Here is a 15,043-nt window from a genome sequence, read left to right as displayed (position 1 = left end):
TGCAAATTTACTTGAAAAGCTGTGTCCATATAGCAGTTAAATGCTCAGTCTTTTGATATTAGCACAGCATGAAAAACAAGTTTTTATATTTTGGTGGCATACATTTATTTAAAAACATGCATATATATATGCATTTCCTACCTTGATATGCTTTATTGCTTAAAGACATGAAATAAATAATTTAACTACCAAGCCAAATACTTGAAAATATGTTTTGTTATTGCTTCTTAACTATATAAAAGACTATAGTTATTAATAGATGCTTCCTTTCCTGCTATGTCAACCTTAGCAAACAAGAGTACAATTTAGCACTTTTTCTTGATACTTGACTGTCCGAAGGCCAAGAAAATGTTGATGGTTAGGCAAGGGAGAGAGTATATCTACTTTACATTTTAGCCTATGTTTACAGCATAAACTACTTCATTCACATGAAACTGAGAAAAAGGTGGAAAAATATTACCATTTTAGAGACAACTGTTATGATATGCATGAGTTTCTCTAAGTAAATCTAATGTAAATAAACAAGATGCACTAAAAGATAATATATTAATTCAAACTACTTGAAGCACTGTGGACATGAGACTCGCAGGTCATTTTTATAGGAAAATCTGATATTTAGAAATATAAGATTGCACAGTGGTATTATGACTTTAATCATCTGAATGAAGTGATGAGCTAATTCTAATGACTCACTACTACACTTTCAACACCTTTGGGGATCAATTTCACCAAAAGTGAACCAAGTCAGTACCACATGGTCTACTCTCAAGCAGTGACCTCTCTGATTCAAATGCAAAATGCTATTGCAGATGAAATTCACTGGTAGAAAATGTTCAATAGAACATTTCCAGTGGGGCAGAAAGATATTTGCCAGCATCTCATTAAGGCTTCGATACAAAGTCTTGGATTTCAATCAGCACTGAGATAGAAGGACAATAATCCAGTAGCAAGAATGTAGCTAGGCCTTTGTTTCTGTAAGCATTATGCATTTTTCCCATCTACAATAAAATCTTGCAAAAATTTCCAAGAGAATAGATATGGAAAGAAATAACCTTGTAGCCATTTTAGTGTCAGCCACAGAACGTGGTCTGTGAAGGCTCTGAGTCCTGATAACTTTGCCTCTCACTCAGGGAGGAGAAGGTGACATCATTTACATTTAGCCCAACACTTGAAAAAGGCTGAAATTCTCTGCACTGTAAATGTGGCATCAATTCTTCCACCTCTGCAGCCCCACCTCCCATCATTAATATAGTCCAGCCATTTTATCACCAGCATTTTTTATCCTTTTCCCCTAGAAGTAATTTACTGACTTAATGGAAATGTGAGAGATTTGCTTTAACAGATTTTATGAATTTAAGCAAAAGGTCCTCCTGAACATTTCTCTCTGGAGAGAGGTTATTCTTTGGCCAGGAGGCATTTGTAATAGTTCAGTAATCAAAAAAGATTTGCCTTGGGCTTGCTAATTTTCTCAGTCTCTTAAGTAACAAAAGGATCTAAACTCTGCCTCTCAATTTAAAGTGAGCCCCATAAAAGCTTCCAGCTTAGCAAGAAATCTAAGAATCCACAGTGTGAGCTTTTAACCCCATTTCAATTTGTGCAAGTGTAATATTATTACGGACTGATTTCTAGTAGAAGGTAGTTGTGGCTTTTCATGGAATTCAGTTCTTTATCTGAGAGGTGGCGTGGTAGTGGAACACACAGAAGAGGACAAAGTACTGCAGAAATTGTTTTTTCTGAAGGATCAGAATCTGGGAACTTTGCAAATTCATAAGAAAGCCTCTTTCCTATGAAACTTTTGGTTACATGCTGCCAAGTAAAAATTGGCAAAATCTGGATTGGATTTTGATTGGGGTGGAAAATTCAACTCTTCTTAATTTTCATGGTTGCATCTGAAAAGGATAAAATTAGGCAGAATTGTGTCACTGTATCCACAGCTGTGTCCCCACTATCTAGAACAGTGCCAGGCACTAGGATGCTCAACAAATATTATCTGAATGAATGAATGGCAATAGAACAGACTCATTGTCATTGTTTTAGTCAGGAAAGAAACAGTTGCTTTGCCTCGGGTTGTACTGACAGCCAGCCATTCTTTGACTGGAATGCTGGGGCTGGTTGCCGCAGCTCCTTCTGCATCCATACACCTTTTTCTGGAATCAGCTAAACCAACTGGGCAACTTCATGGGAAAATGTATAATGAGTAATGGGGCCTCTTAACCCAGACAACAAATAGAAGAAAAATAACCTGTGAATTTATCATCTTGCCCCAAACCTTGGCACATTAAAAGAAATCTACACACTGAGAGCTGTATTTGCTGGAAATCCTGGAACAGTTCTGATTTTAAATGTCTTGTCTCCCTGTTCCTTGAGTCATTGCCTGACCATGTGCTCATTACAGTTAGACTGGAAGCCAGGGAGAGGGAAAAACTGAGATAGCAGGAAGGAGGTAAGAGGCTCTACCCAAGCTTAATTTCAACTAAATTATCTCCTCTAGATATGTCATTCTATTAATTATTAAAAACTCCATTAAGAATGGAAAGCTTCCTACAAATAAGGTAAAAAAGGTAATACCAGGAGTGGCAGGACTAATTTTGGTTGGTTCATAAAGTATATATGAAGGATCGGTAGCTTAGGCAAGTACAACACATGGGTAGCTTGGAATAGTTCAGTTTGACAGAAATATAAGCAAGAATGTTTCCTTCTCAATATTATCTTTATCTCTGGTAATATTCTTCCTGTAACACCTTGCCACTTCTAGTACAGTTTTTCCTCATCATTTTGTTTTGTTTTGTTTTGTTTTTGAGACGGAGTCTCCCTCTATTGACCAGGCTGGAGTGCAGTGGTGCAATCTCAGCTCACTGCAACCTCTGCCTCCTGGGTTCAACTGATTTCCCTGCCTCAGCTTCCCAAGTAGCTGGGACTACAGGCACATGCCACCATGCCTGGCTAGTTTTTTGTATTTTTAGTAGAGACGGGGTTTCACCATATTGGCCAGGCTGAGCTCAAACTTCTGATTTTGTGATCAACCCACCTTAGCCTCCTGAAGTGTTGGGATTACAAGGGTGAGCCACTGTGCCCGGCCTTCCTAATCATTTTGTACAGGGACCGTCCGAGGACCTTACCTGGCCTGTCTCATTGCAGCTAGTTGTGTTTATTAATTGGCTAAGTCATACTGAAGTCTTTCAATTTCTGGAACCAAAGAACAACAACAATAAAATCACTTCAGTTAGAATAAAAGTTTCTGGAAACTACTACTTGCCAGATGCAGAAAAAAAAGGAAGGAAGGGAGGGAGGGAGGGAAAAGGAAAGGGAAAGGGGAAGAAAGAAAAGAAACAACACTTGCAGGGATTTTGCCTTTGTAAATAATCCCTGCTTTTTTATTTTCAAAATAATGTAAATTTTTGTCTTAATTGTAATTTTGGCCAAAATAACACACAAATATCATTTACACAGTCAAATAATAATAGAAGGGTCCCATCCTGAACCTCACCACTAATCATATCTGTACTTTTAGCTGTTTCTTCTAGTATTTTAATTTTTTTTTCTGACTTTCTACTATGGTAGATGAGAATTTGATTCTTACCCACATATAACCCCACCTCCCCCACCCCCGGCACATCTTTCTCTATTCAATCTTCCTATGCATTTTGACATAATTTCATTCAATCAATATTCAATGTTTACATTATTATCATTTGTTAATGTTATTCACAGCCAAGCTACATGGTATACTATAAACACATTTTCTTTATGGTACAATACTTTCCTCGTATTTTTACTTGATTAATTTGCTGCGATTCATCATCAAACTCTCTGAAAGACATAAATATCCTCCCAGTACATTTGGACAAACCAAGTAATCTAGCAGTCCATTGTAATCATTTTAGCCATATCTCTACTATATGATCAGGCTCATATCTGGCTTGTGTCCAGGCTGCTGTACGCTAAGAACTCCCTTCTCCCCTGGCCTATATTGTCTTTCCAAGTCCCATGTCCTCTTCTTTGGCATATTCCCTTATTTTGTTGAGCAATGTTGTTAAAATTTCTTTTTTTTATATGTTACAAACTTGTTTGTAATATTAAAAACTGTTCTTTTGGATTTTCTACATATTTTTCTGAATTGAATTTTAATGTAACTTGCATACCACCTGAAAGTCAAAGATCATCAGACCTTTTCAGACTGCCCTTTTAGAACTCTTACTCCATTAGCTTAGGAAACAACCAAAAACACATAGAAATATTCTTGTTGCTATGAGAAATACAGAGAAAAATATTAGACATATATGAAGTTTACGGCATGTAAGATGCTGCTGCTGCTGACTAGTGGGGTCAATGAAATCACAAGGGTCCTTAAATGTGAGAGCAGGAGGCAGAAGTCAGAGTGTCAGAGTGATGCAGTGTGAAAAAGACTTGGCCATTGCTGACTTTGAAGATGGAAGGAACGCAGACAGTCTCTAAAATCTAGGAAAGGTAAAAAGAAAAAACAGACTTTCTTTGGCAGCTTCCAGGGAGAAACACAGCCCTGTCAGCACCTTGATTTTGGCCTACTGAGACTCTTTTTAGAATATCAGGACTACAAAACTGTAAGATAATGTTTGTATTGTTTAAAGCGACCAAGTGTGTGGCAATTTGTTACAGCAACAAGAAGAAACTAATACAAGGAGACAATAATACATACACAATGTTAGCAGTTTCATTGAATAAGATTATGTAATTATATTATGCTTAAACTGTGTTGTTTGGATCAAAAATTTGAAAGGCAATAGGAAATCCAGAGAAAGGAAAAGGTAGTAGCTAATATTCATTGAACATGTACAACATACCAGGCACTACAAGATGCCTTAGATTTGACATTTCATTGGGTCAATTCCAGTGCTCCAGTGATTGAATAGAAAAAATGGAAAATAGAGAAAGATATTTGCCTTTGCATAAGAGGCTTACATACTCATCAGGTATGAATTTAAATGGAATTTGGGTTGTGATGCTCTATATTTCTATTGTATTGTCAAATATTTAATGTAAAATAGCAATTATTTTAAAGAGTACAACTTAGACCTTCTTTCCCTCCTTCCCTCCCTCCATCCCTCTCTCTCTTTCTCTCTTTTTCTCTTTCTTCTTTCTTTTGAGACAGACTGCAGCCTCAACCTCCCAGGCTGATCCTCCCACCTCTGCCTCCAGAGTGGCTGGGACTACATGCATGTGCCACCATGCCTAGCTAATTTTTGTATTTTTTGTAGAGTCATGTTGCCCAGGCTGGTCTTGAACTTCTGGGCTTAAGCAATCCGCATGCCTCAGCCTCCCAAAGTGCTGGGAGTGAGCCACCATGCCCAGCCAGCCTTGGTATTTTTTCTTAAGCACTGGGCTTCAAATTTTTGAGCTGAACACAAATAGCTTAACTCTACCCATTTCTATTAACCATCAAACACACAGAGGTGCATAGACACAAACACATCTGCACTGAATTAGCCAACCTACTGAAGCACTAGGGAGAAGTTTGTGTTCTGAGAGAATCTGGCACAAGGCATAACCTGGTTGAGTTTTAAGTGTGTGAAAAAACATATGTTCAAATCTCTTGATACTGGCTTGCCCTTTAAAGCTGCTGATACATGCCACCTAAAACCTATAGTTAAACAAGAACAGAATAATTGTTCAAGCCCTGTAAATTAATGTTTGTTGAGTTAACAAACGGTTGAGTTACACAGATTTCCTCTCATCAACTGGAGTTTGGTTTTGGAAATCTGAAACTCAGTGATCTATTTGGGCACAAAACCTATAACAAAGGAGCAAGATTGTTCTTTGATTCCTCCCAATTTGACAAAATGAATCCTTACGAGGAGCAGATGCTTTCAAAGTTGACTTGGTTAAATCCTCCTAAAACAATAAACCTCAGAGCCAGTGCAAAAGGAACGCCAATGCTCACCTGCATATCTTTTTCACATGCAACAAATATATCTTGCTATATGTGTGCTTTTCTTGGCAATAAGTGTTTCTGTTTGTCTTGCCTGTGGTCTTTCCAAGTATACAATCTTTTCTCTGAGAATCTGAACTGTTACTCTCAGTGATTTAGAATTCCAAGACAAACATGCCAAGAACTGTTAACAAGGGCCTAATTATTTATTTTTCATTAGTTAATTATTTTTTGCATTTGTGTTTAGAAACAACAAAAATTCTTCCCTTCCCTCTGTCGGAAGTTGCAATAATGTTTTTACCTGAGGCTCCAGTTGGCAGGGCCACGTGAGTATTCTTAGTGCTGGGAACATCATTAGTGTCAAGAATATTTATTTATTTACTTGTTCATTTAGTTTTGAGACAGGATCTTGCTTTGTCATCCAGGATGGAGTGCAGTGGCGTGATCACAGCTTACTGTAGCTTCAACTTCCCCAGCTCAAGCCATCCTCCCACCTCAGCCTCCTGAGTAGCTGGGACTAGAGACATGCACCACCATGCCTAGCTAATTTTTGAATATATTTTAAAATATGTTTAAAAAAATATTTGCCCAGGCTGATCTGGAACTCCTGAGCTCAAGGGATCCACCCACCTCTGCCTCCCAAAGTGCTAGGATCATAAGTATGAACCACTGTGCCCAGCCTGAGAATATGGTAATTTTTAAAGAGAGGACTGTATGTTTTCTAAAATGTCATTAAACAACAACCTTACGTAATCAAGCTTTTCCTTGACTGGTGCCTCACTGGTTATAAGTTCTCGTGGTTTATGAAAAGTAATTAGAGATAAAAAGATGGATGAATCTTCTGTCCAATCTGCCTTGTCTCATTTGTGATTTGAAGTGAAACATCATGCACTTACAATACAAACTTTTATTCTGTACCTATCCCCAGATCTGAAAAAAGAAACTGCACCAGAATCCTAGGAAACAGAAGAAATAAATCTGAAGATGGAGATTAGGAAATGTGTGTTAAAGGATCAGGGCAAGGAGGAAAGAAAAGGGTTCTGAAAGACCTTTACTTATTCCATTAGATAAGTTGCTTAAGCCAGTCACGAAACCAGGGGCTTGAGAGACCCTAAGGTTTTTGTCTTATAATGTTTTAAAATTTTTAACTTAACAACTGAGGTACGTATTTGAACAATTAATGGCAATCATATAGAGCACATATGATTTCAAGTTGTTAAAATAAAAAGAGGGAATAATGTATATTTTTTTAAAAATTGCTACACTTTCTAAGGGGAACTGAGTGAATGGCAATCTTTTTTTTTTTTTTTTTTTTGAGACAGGGTTTTACTCTATTACCTAGGCTAGAATGCAGTGGTGCAATCCTGGCTCACTGTAACCTCTGCCTCCTAGGTTTAAGTGATTCTCCTGCCTCGGCCTCCCTAGTAGGGGGACAGGCATCCACCACCATACCCAGCTAATTTTTGTATTTTTAATAGAGATGGGGTTTTACCATGTTGACCAGGCTGGTCTGGAACTCCTGACCTCAGGTAATCCACCCGCCTTGGCCTCCCAAAGTGCTGGGATTACATGTGTGAGTCACCACACTCAACCAATAATGCTTTAAAATAGTTTTTTTGAAAAAGGAAATTTTTAAGAAAAAGAAAATTTTCCCAATCAAATTCTAAACTGAGAAAGCAATGTAATCTACCTTATTTTAAATTAGCACTTTACAATGAGGTAAGCACAAAAAGCAAGGATTTTATTTTGTTTTCCTAAATCCAGCAGATTTTATTCAGTTCAATGAAATATTACAAAAGACACAAAGGAACTAACATTTACAGAGTGCCTTTTGTGTGATTTAGAGTGTCTCCTATGTTGTGGGCATTGTGTGGTGATTTGCAGTAAAAATAACCATCAATATATTTTTGAAAAGTAGACACTAGCATGCTTATTGAAAGGACCAAAAAAAAAATTTAATTCCAGATGTATTTTTGCCAAAGCATGTAATCATTCCACCTCCCCACTCTGCTCTCAGGGAGTTAACTGTCTAGTAAGGGATATGACAAATTCTCAAAAACATGTAACAAAAGCTGAATGTTATAAATGTCTTTAGGGACACATAAACAGTATCTTGGTACTTCAAAGGAGAGAGATCTCATTGGGTTGGAAATGGAAAGCCTGAGGCTTAGCCTTCTGTGTAGGACATGGTTTGGAATTTCTTGGCAGAGCAGAGTGGATACCACCACACCAGAATGGCGCTGGAGTCCTGCTGACCAATGAGATCCATTTGATCAGGACACATGAGACAGTTGAGTCTGGCTGAGAAAAGAATAGGCACAGCACATTTCCTACTTCTATTATGGGTACCTGCTAGCTTGGGCTCTTGCCTGGCTTATCCACTTGCCACCTTTTCAGTAACCCCAACCACTTTGGATTTTTTTTCAGTTCCTCAGATACTCCAAGCTCTCTCTCCACCTCCACTCTCACTTCAGGATTTCTGCATATTCCTGTATCCCAATGTCCTCCAACACTCCAATTCCTCCCCCAACCCCCACATCCATCAGGATTCTTAGATGGAATCACCAGAAACGGACTTTGGCTGATTTAAGCCTAAAATAAATGTATTCAAGTGCATTGAGTTGTTCACAGAATTTCCAGGAGGGCTGGAATACCAGATTTGGAGAACAGGAAGCAACAAAGCAATCCTGGACAAAAAGAGCTTCAGGCAAAATCACACCTGGACCCAGTCTAAGAAGGCCCCGTTGCCTTTGCCTCTGCATGTAAAACTGCCATAGACAAAGGAGTCGCTGCTCCAGAAACTGGATGTGGTGACCACAGTCACTGCCACCAGAACAATTTCTCTGCTGTGCTTCTGAGTAGCACTAGCTCTTGATTCACTGACTTGGGCAGGTGATTCTGATCCCAGCCTGGCTCATGTGCCCATACCCTAACTGCTAGGAAGGGTAGGAAAGTGAGTAAATGGGGTTTGGAAAAGCCTGCCTCCTACCAAGCCTCACATAGTGGGAAGTCCTCACACACGAGGAAAGAATGCAGATGCTAGGCAGCCAAAAACTCCACTCCTCTCTTTCCTTGCTTGCCTTTTCAGGATTCACCGCTTTACAATCAGGGTCTTTGTTGAACTAACACCTCTAAGAGGCCATCCCTTGACCACCTTATCTTAAGAGATCTTCAGTCTGTTATTATCTGCACCTGGTTTGTTTCTTCACAGCACTTATCACAGTCAATAATTATTTATCTGGACTGTGCAGTTCATAAGCAGAGGGATCTTGACTGTTTTGTTCACAGTTGTTTCCCAGGCCTATGACCATGCCTCTCACAGAGCACTCTCAGTAAATATTTGTCAAACAAATGAATAAATGCAAGAATACAGAGAAGACAGATGTCATCAGCTTCATTTTCTTTAGATCAAATGTAGCTTTACATTGAAGAAGGAGCTTCTGCAAATCACACTAGAAAGCAACTGAATTACTTTACACTCTTGGTCACAGTCCTACTAATCAGCACAGTACCATGTACAGTTTTGTGATGTCAATTAATTTTTTTAAATTTAGGAGTAATATTTCTCTAACTGGTATGCCATCATGCTATGGATTTTCACTCATAGCATTTTCTATTCATGATTGGTCACTGTCACTTATTTTACCTAAAGCCATAAGGGTTGAAAATACCTTTGAAGGCTGGGCATGGTAGCTCATGCCTGTAATCCCAGCACTTTGGGAGGCTGAAGCAGGTGGATCACCTGAGGTCAAGAGTTCAAGGCCAGCCTGATCAACATGGAGAAACCTTGTCTCAACTGAAAATACAAAATTAGCTTTGTGTGGTGGTGCATGCCTGTAATCCCAGCTACTGGTGAGGCTGAGGCAGGAGAATTGCTTGAACCCGGGAGGTGGAGGTTGTGGTGAGCTGAGATAACGCCACTGTACTCCAGCCTGGGCAACAAGAGGGAAACTCTGTCTCAAAAAAATAAATATAAATATAAATATATATAATATAGTGTATTATTTATAATATGTTATTTATAATATAATTATATATATTATTATATTATATATAATTAAAAGCTACATTTGATCTAAAGAGAATGAAGCTGATGACATCTGTCTTCTCTGTATTCTTGCATTTATTCATTTGTTCAACAAATATTTACTGAGAGTGCTCTGTGCGAGGCATGGTCATGGGCACTGGGAAACAATAATATATAGTATAATTATATATGCTATTTATATAAATATATATATTTTTTATATAATTATATATATTTAAATATATATAATATATACAAGTAATAATAATAAACATTCATTTGTATATAAATATATATATTTGAAAAGGTATATCTTAATCCCTGTTACAAATCAGGTGTTCTAATCTTGTGTAAATATGCCAGATGTTTCCTTGCAGAGAGCTTTGTAATTGTGGTGGTCCAGAAGAGGCGTTAGTGACTATGGCTTTCCACTCCATCACGATCTGAAAACATTAACCATTTTAATGACTGTCTTCCCTACCACTACACTGTTAAATCCCTTAACGGTGCCTTATTGGCACTTCTATTGACTGCAGCATCTCAGTAAAGTTATGTTTTTAACTCCCAACAACTTTACAGTAATGAACCTAGCCAGTTTCCACTTCCAGCAAGCCGGCTCCCTGCCTTGTGTTTCTGGATTTTGAATACACTCTGATCTGGTACTTTTCCACCACAAGAGTCTGCGGCCCTGATGACTAGGCCCTCATCTTATAGAACTTCATATTTTCCACGATATTCACCATACACTTGGACACTTACTTAGGGCACATTGGCAGCAGGAGGCTAGTGGCTATTTTAAAGTCTCTTTTAAATGTCCTATTTCCACATTAGTGTAGTGCTCTTATTATATAGTAACCAGTTAGGTCTCTGATGGTGTCACTTACTGACTCCCTGTCCAACCACCATGGAAAGTCTAGAGCTACTAAAAGGGCTTCAAATGACCCTTACTCCACTTGGAAAATTGTGTGAAATATTTTGTGAGTAGGTGCATTTTTCCTAGGAGAGGTAGTATTTTTCATTAGCCTCTTTAATATGTTATAAAAGTTTAAGAACTACTGCTCCAGAGATTTCTAAATCCCAAATTGTTCGAAGTATATAGGTGGAGAAAAACTCTATCTACATACACACTTCCTCTGTCCCTGTATTCCCTAGAAAACTAGTAGTAGTAACAGTAGCAATAATAATAATAATGGTAATAAGCATTCCTTGGACACTTATGTGCTAGTCACTGTTATGTTATATGGACTTAGTTTTTCTTATTTACCCTAAAACTCTTTGAGGTAGATAAGTTAAAGAATAATTTTAGGAAACACACATAGATGTATTTTGGCATGCACCGTCTTATTCTTTTAGATCTTAGGTTCAAGTTTTTGTATTTACTCTCTAAATAAGTATTTTATTTGATTTTTCTCTCTTTAATAAAAACCAACACAGTGTCACAAACAGTTTATAATTTGAAACAATGCCCCTAGTAAGCTGTTCTGTTTGAGATTGTGGATCTTCTGGATAACTTGTCTTTCCAATTAACTGATGATTTATGAATCAATGATTAAACTTGCCTTAATAAAAAATAGCCACAAATAAGATGTAGAGACATTGATCTTTGAATCTTTTTCTTGAAGTTTTAGGCCCTGTTTCATGGTCACTAGTACTGGTCAGGTCACACATTTGAACGACTTCCTGCTACCCTCTACCCTACTCAAACACCATCTGTGGCTCCAGAGTCTGAAGAGATGGTAAAGGGATCAATGCAACAGGAAGAGCTAACTATCCTAAATATATATGCATCCAATAAAGGAGGACCCAGATTCATAAAGCAAGTTCTTAGAGACCTACAAAGAGACTTAGACTCCCACACAATAATACAGTCTGAAGAGAGGATAGAAAAGTAAAGTATCTTTGCCAACTTTGGGCAAATCCCCATTTCTTCCTAATTTCTATACTTCCAATCTGCTCCAACAGATGTTATACATGTGCACAATAAAAATCCACTTATTTGAATTGAGCTGAGAAACTCTTCTACTGGAATACCTTTACCTGTGTTAGCTCATCCCAAATGAGTCACTGGTTCCATCTTAAAACTATTCACTAAGGCAATCTTGACCAAGTTAGATACAAACGATACCTAAGTCCAAGACGGTCTCACAACTTTGAGTAGCTTTGTATAGCAGGTAGTGGCTTCCTTCTTCTGGAATCTACAGCTTACAAAATACCACTTTGTCTCAGGATACAAAATCAATGTGCAGAAATCACAAGCATTCCTATACGTGAACAGCAGACAAGCAGAGAGATAAATTATGAATGAAATCTCATTCACAATTGCCACAAAGAAAATAAAATACCTAGGAATACAGCTAATAAGGGAAGTGAAGGACCTCTTCAAGGAGAACTGCAAACCACTGCTCAAGGAAATCAGAGAGGGCACAAACAGATGAAAAAACAATCTATGTAGATTCTAATATCCAGAATCTATAAGGAACTTAAGCAAAGCTACAAGAAAAAAAAACTACCCTATTAAAAAGTGGGCTAAGGACATGAAGAGACACTTCTCAAAAAAAGACATACATGCAGCCAACAAACATGAAAAAAAAGCTCTACATCACTGATCATCAGAGAAATGCAAATCAAAACCATGATGAAGTACTATCTCATGCCAGTCAGAATGGCCATTATTAAAAAGTCAAGAAACAACAAATGGTGGTGAGGTTGTAGAGAAATAGGAACTCTTTTACACTGTTGGTGAGAATGTGAATTAGTTCAACCATTGTGGAAGACAGTGTGGTGATACCTCAGAGATTTTGAACTGGAAACATCATTTGACCCAGCAATCCCATGACTGAGTATATACCTAAAGGAATATAAATCGTATTATAAAGATACATGCATGGGTACATTCATTGCAGCACTATTCACAATAGCAAAGACATGGAATCAACCCAAATGCCCATCAGTGATAGACTGGATAAAGAAAATGTGTCACATATATACCACATATACACCATGGAATATTATGCATCCATAAAAAGGAATAAGATCATGTCCTTTGCAGGGACATGGATGAAGCTGGAAGCCATTATCCTCAACATACTAATGCAAGAACAGAAAACTAAACACTGCATGTTCTCACTTATAAGTGGGAGCTAAACAATGAGAACACATGGACACAGGAAGAGGAACAACACACACTAGGGCCTGTTGGGGGATGGTTGGGGGCAGAAAGCATCAGGACAAATAGCTAATGCATGCTGGGCTTAATTCCTAGGTGATGGGTTGATAAACGTAGCAAACCACCATGGCACACATTTACCTATGTAACAAACCTGCACATCCTGCACATATACCCCAGAACTTTAAAGTAAAATAATTAAATTTTGATCTTTATGCCCAAATTATGCCATCGATCATTAGTGCTCAACACTATAGTTGACTGCAATAGTTCAACTGATAACATTTGTTATTTTATATTATCATATGTATTATACTTGGGATGCCCTATAACATGTCTACAGAACAAAGATATAAATCCCAATGAATCAAAGTTTTTTTTAAAAAAATATCACTTTCTCTTGGCTTTTTTGTTTTGGTTTGGTTTGCTTTTTAGGAGACAGCGTTTTGCTCTGTGGCCCAGGCTGGAGTGCAGCTGGACAGTCTCAGCTCACTGGAACCTCTGCCTCCCTGTTTCAAGCAATTCTCCTGCCTCAGCCTCCCGAGTTGCTGGGACTACAGGCACCCACCACCACATCCAGCTAATTTATTGTACTTTTAGTAGAGACAGGGTTTTGCCATGTTAGCCAGGTTGGTCTCAAACTCCTGACCTCAAGTGATCCACCCACCTCAGCCTCCCAAAGTGCTGGGATTACAAGTGTGAGCCACCACGCCCGGTCACTCTTGGCTTTTCGTCTACTTACTTTTCTCCATTACCTTTTTATAATCACTTCTCACCTATTCCTTGAATGCTGGTGTTCTCCAAAGAGTTATCTTCTCCTCTTTTTAAGTGCGTTAAACCCAAATCATTATTATTCATATCCATCTCCAACTATTATTTATTGATACGCATATGACTCTCATCTGCCTTTGCAGCCCAACATCTCTCTTGAACTCCAGATCCGTATATGCACCTTCCTACTGTTTATCTACAACTTAATGTCCATTAGCAACTAAAGTCAAACATTTCCCTAACCAAGTCACTATTTTTCCTTTCCTTGTATATTCTCTACTGACATCCAGTAAGCCAAGATATTGTCTTCTATGGCAGAGGCACTTCCTCACGCTCCTCATCTTAGGTTTTCTTGTGATGGGATCTCTCCAGAGTACCACCCTTGGCCTCTCTCCATTCCCTCTCTTACTCCTGCCTGCAGGAGGATGAGAGAATTATCTGATTGGTGAATTTGGGAGAAAAAAAACCTCGGTAATACAGCTTCCTACTTCTTTTCTGCTTTATTCTTTCCTTTGGCATCTGTGTGCCTAAAGAAAGAGCACATGCATTGCTCTCTGTTCTCTGCTATGAGTATCATACAAGCAGAACCTCCAAGATGATCTGCTTGTGTTTTTTGTCCCTGCCTCTGACTCCCTGTCTCTCTGTCTCTTTCTCTCCCTCAAATAGTTCTAAATTTGGCTAGAGAAAAAGCAGTGTTATATATCCACCCCATCAAATACAATGCCTTTAAAGAATTCTAAAGTCCTTCACCTCCCTCTACTTCCTTATGTCTAATCGGTTCACAATAAAGGCAGTGTTGGGTCATTGCTCAGGGGGTCCAATCAAAGGATTCTAACTATGATTAGAATTAACTAGAAACATGGTGCCAATTAACTCAGGGTTTCACATGCAATTTCGTATAGGAGTGGCAAAATGTACATTGGTCTCATTCCTGGAAAATATTGTCCTTGAATAGTAACCCCCCCACACACACACACTCCCCCCTTACAGGCATTGTTCCAATCTCCACTGAGTGTTTTGTGACATGTAGCTACTTCGAGATGAGCTATTATTTACCTGAAGCCAGTAGCTCCAGTCAGCTGAAATTGAGAACTGAACAATGCATAGTTGTCTACCAGGAACAAGTGCTTACTTCTCAGAATTAAACCCCCTGTGACATGTCATCTGATACCTT

This window comes from Callithrix jacchus, chromosome 6, assembly GCF_049354715.1.
Source record: "Callithrix jacchus isolate 240 chromosome 6, calJac240_pri, whole genome shotgun sequence".
NCBI classification, from domain to species: Eukaryota; Metazoa; Chordata; class Mammalia; order Primates; family Cebidae; genus Callithrix; species Callithrix jacchus.
The sequence above is the reverse complement of the archived record's forward strand: the minus strand, read 5'-3'. Positions refer to the sequence as shown.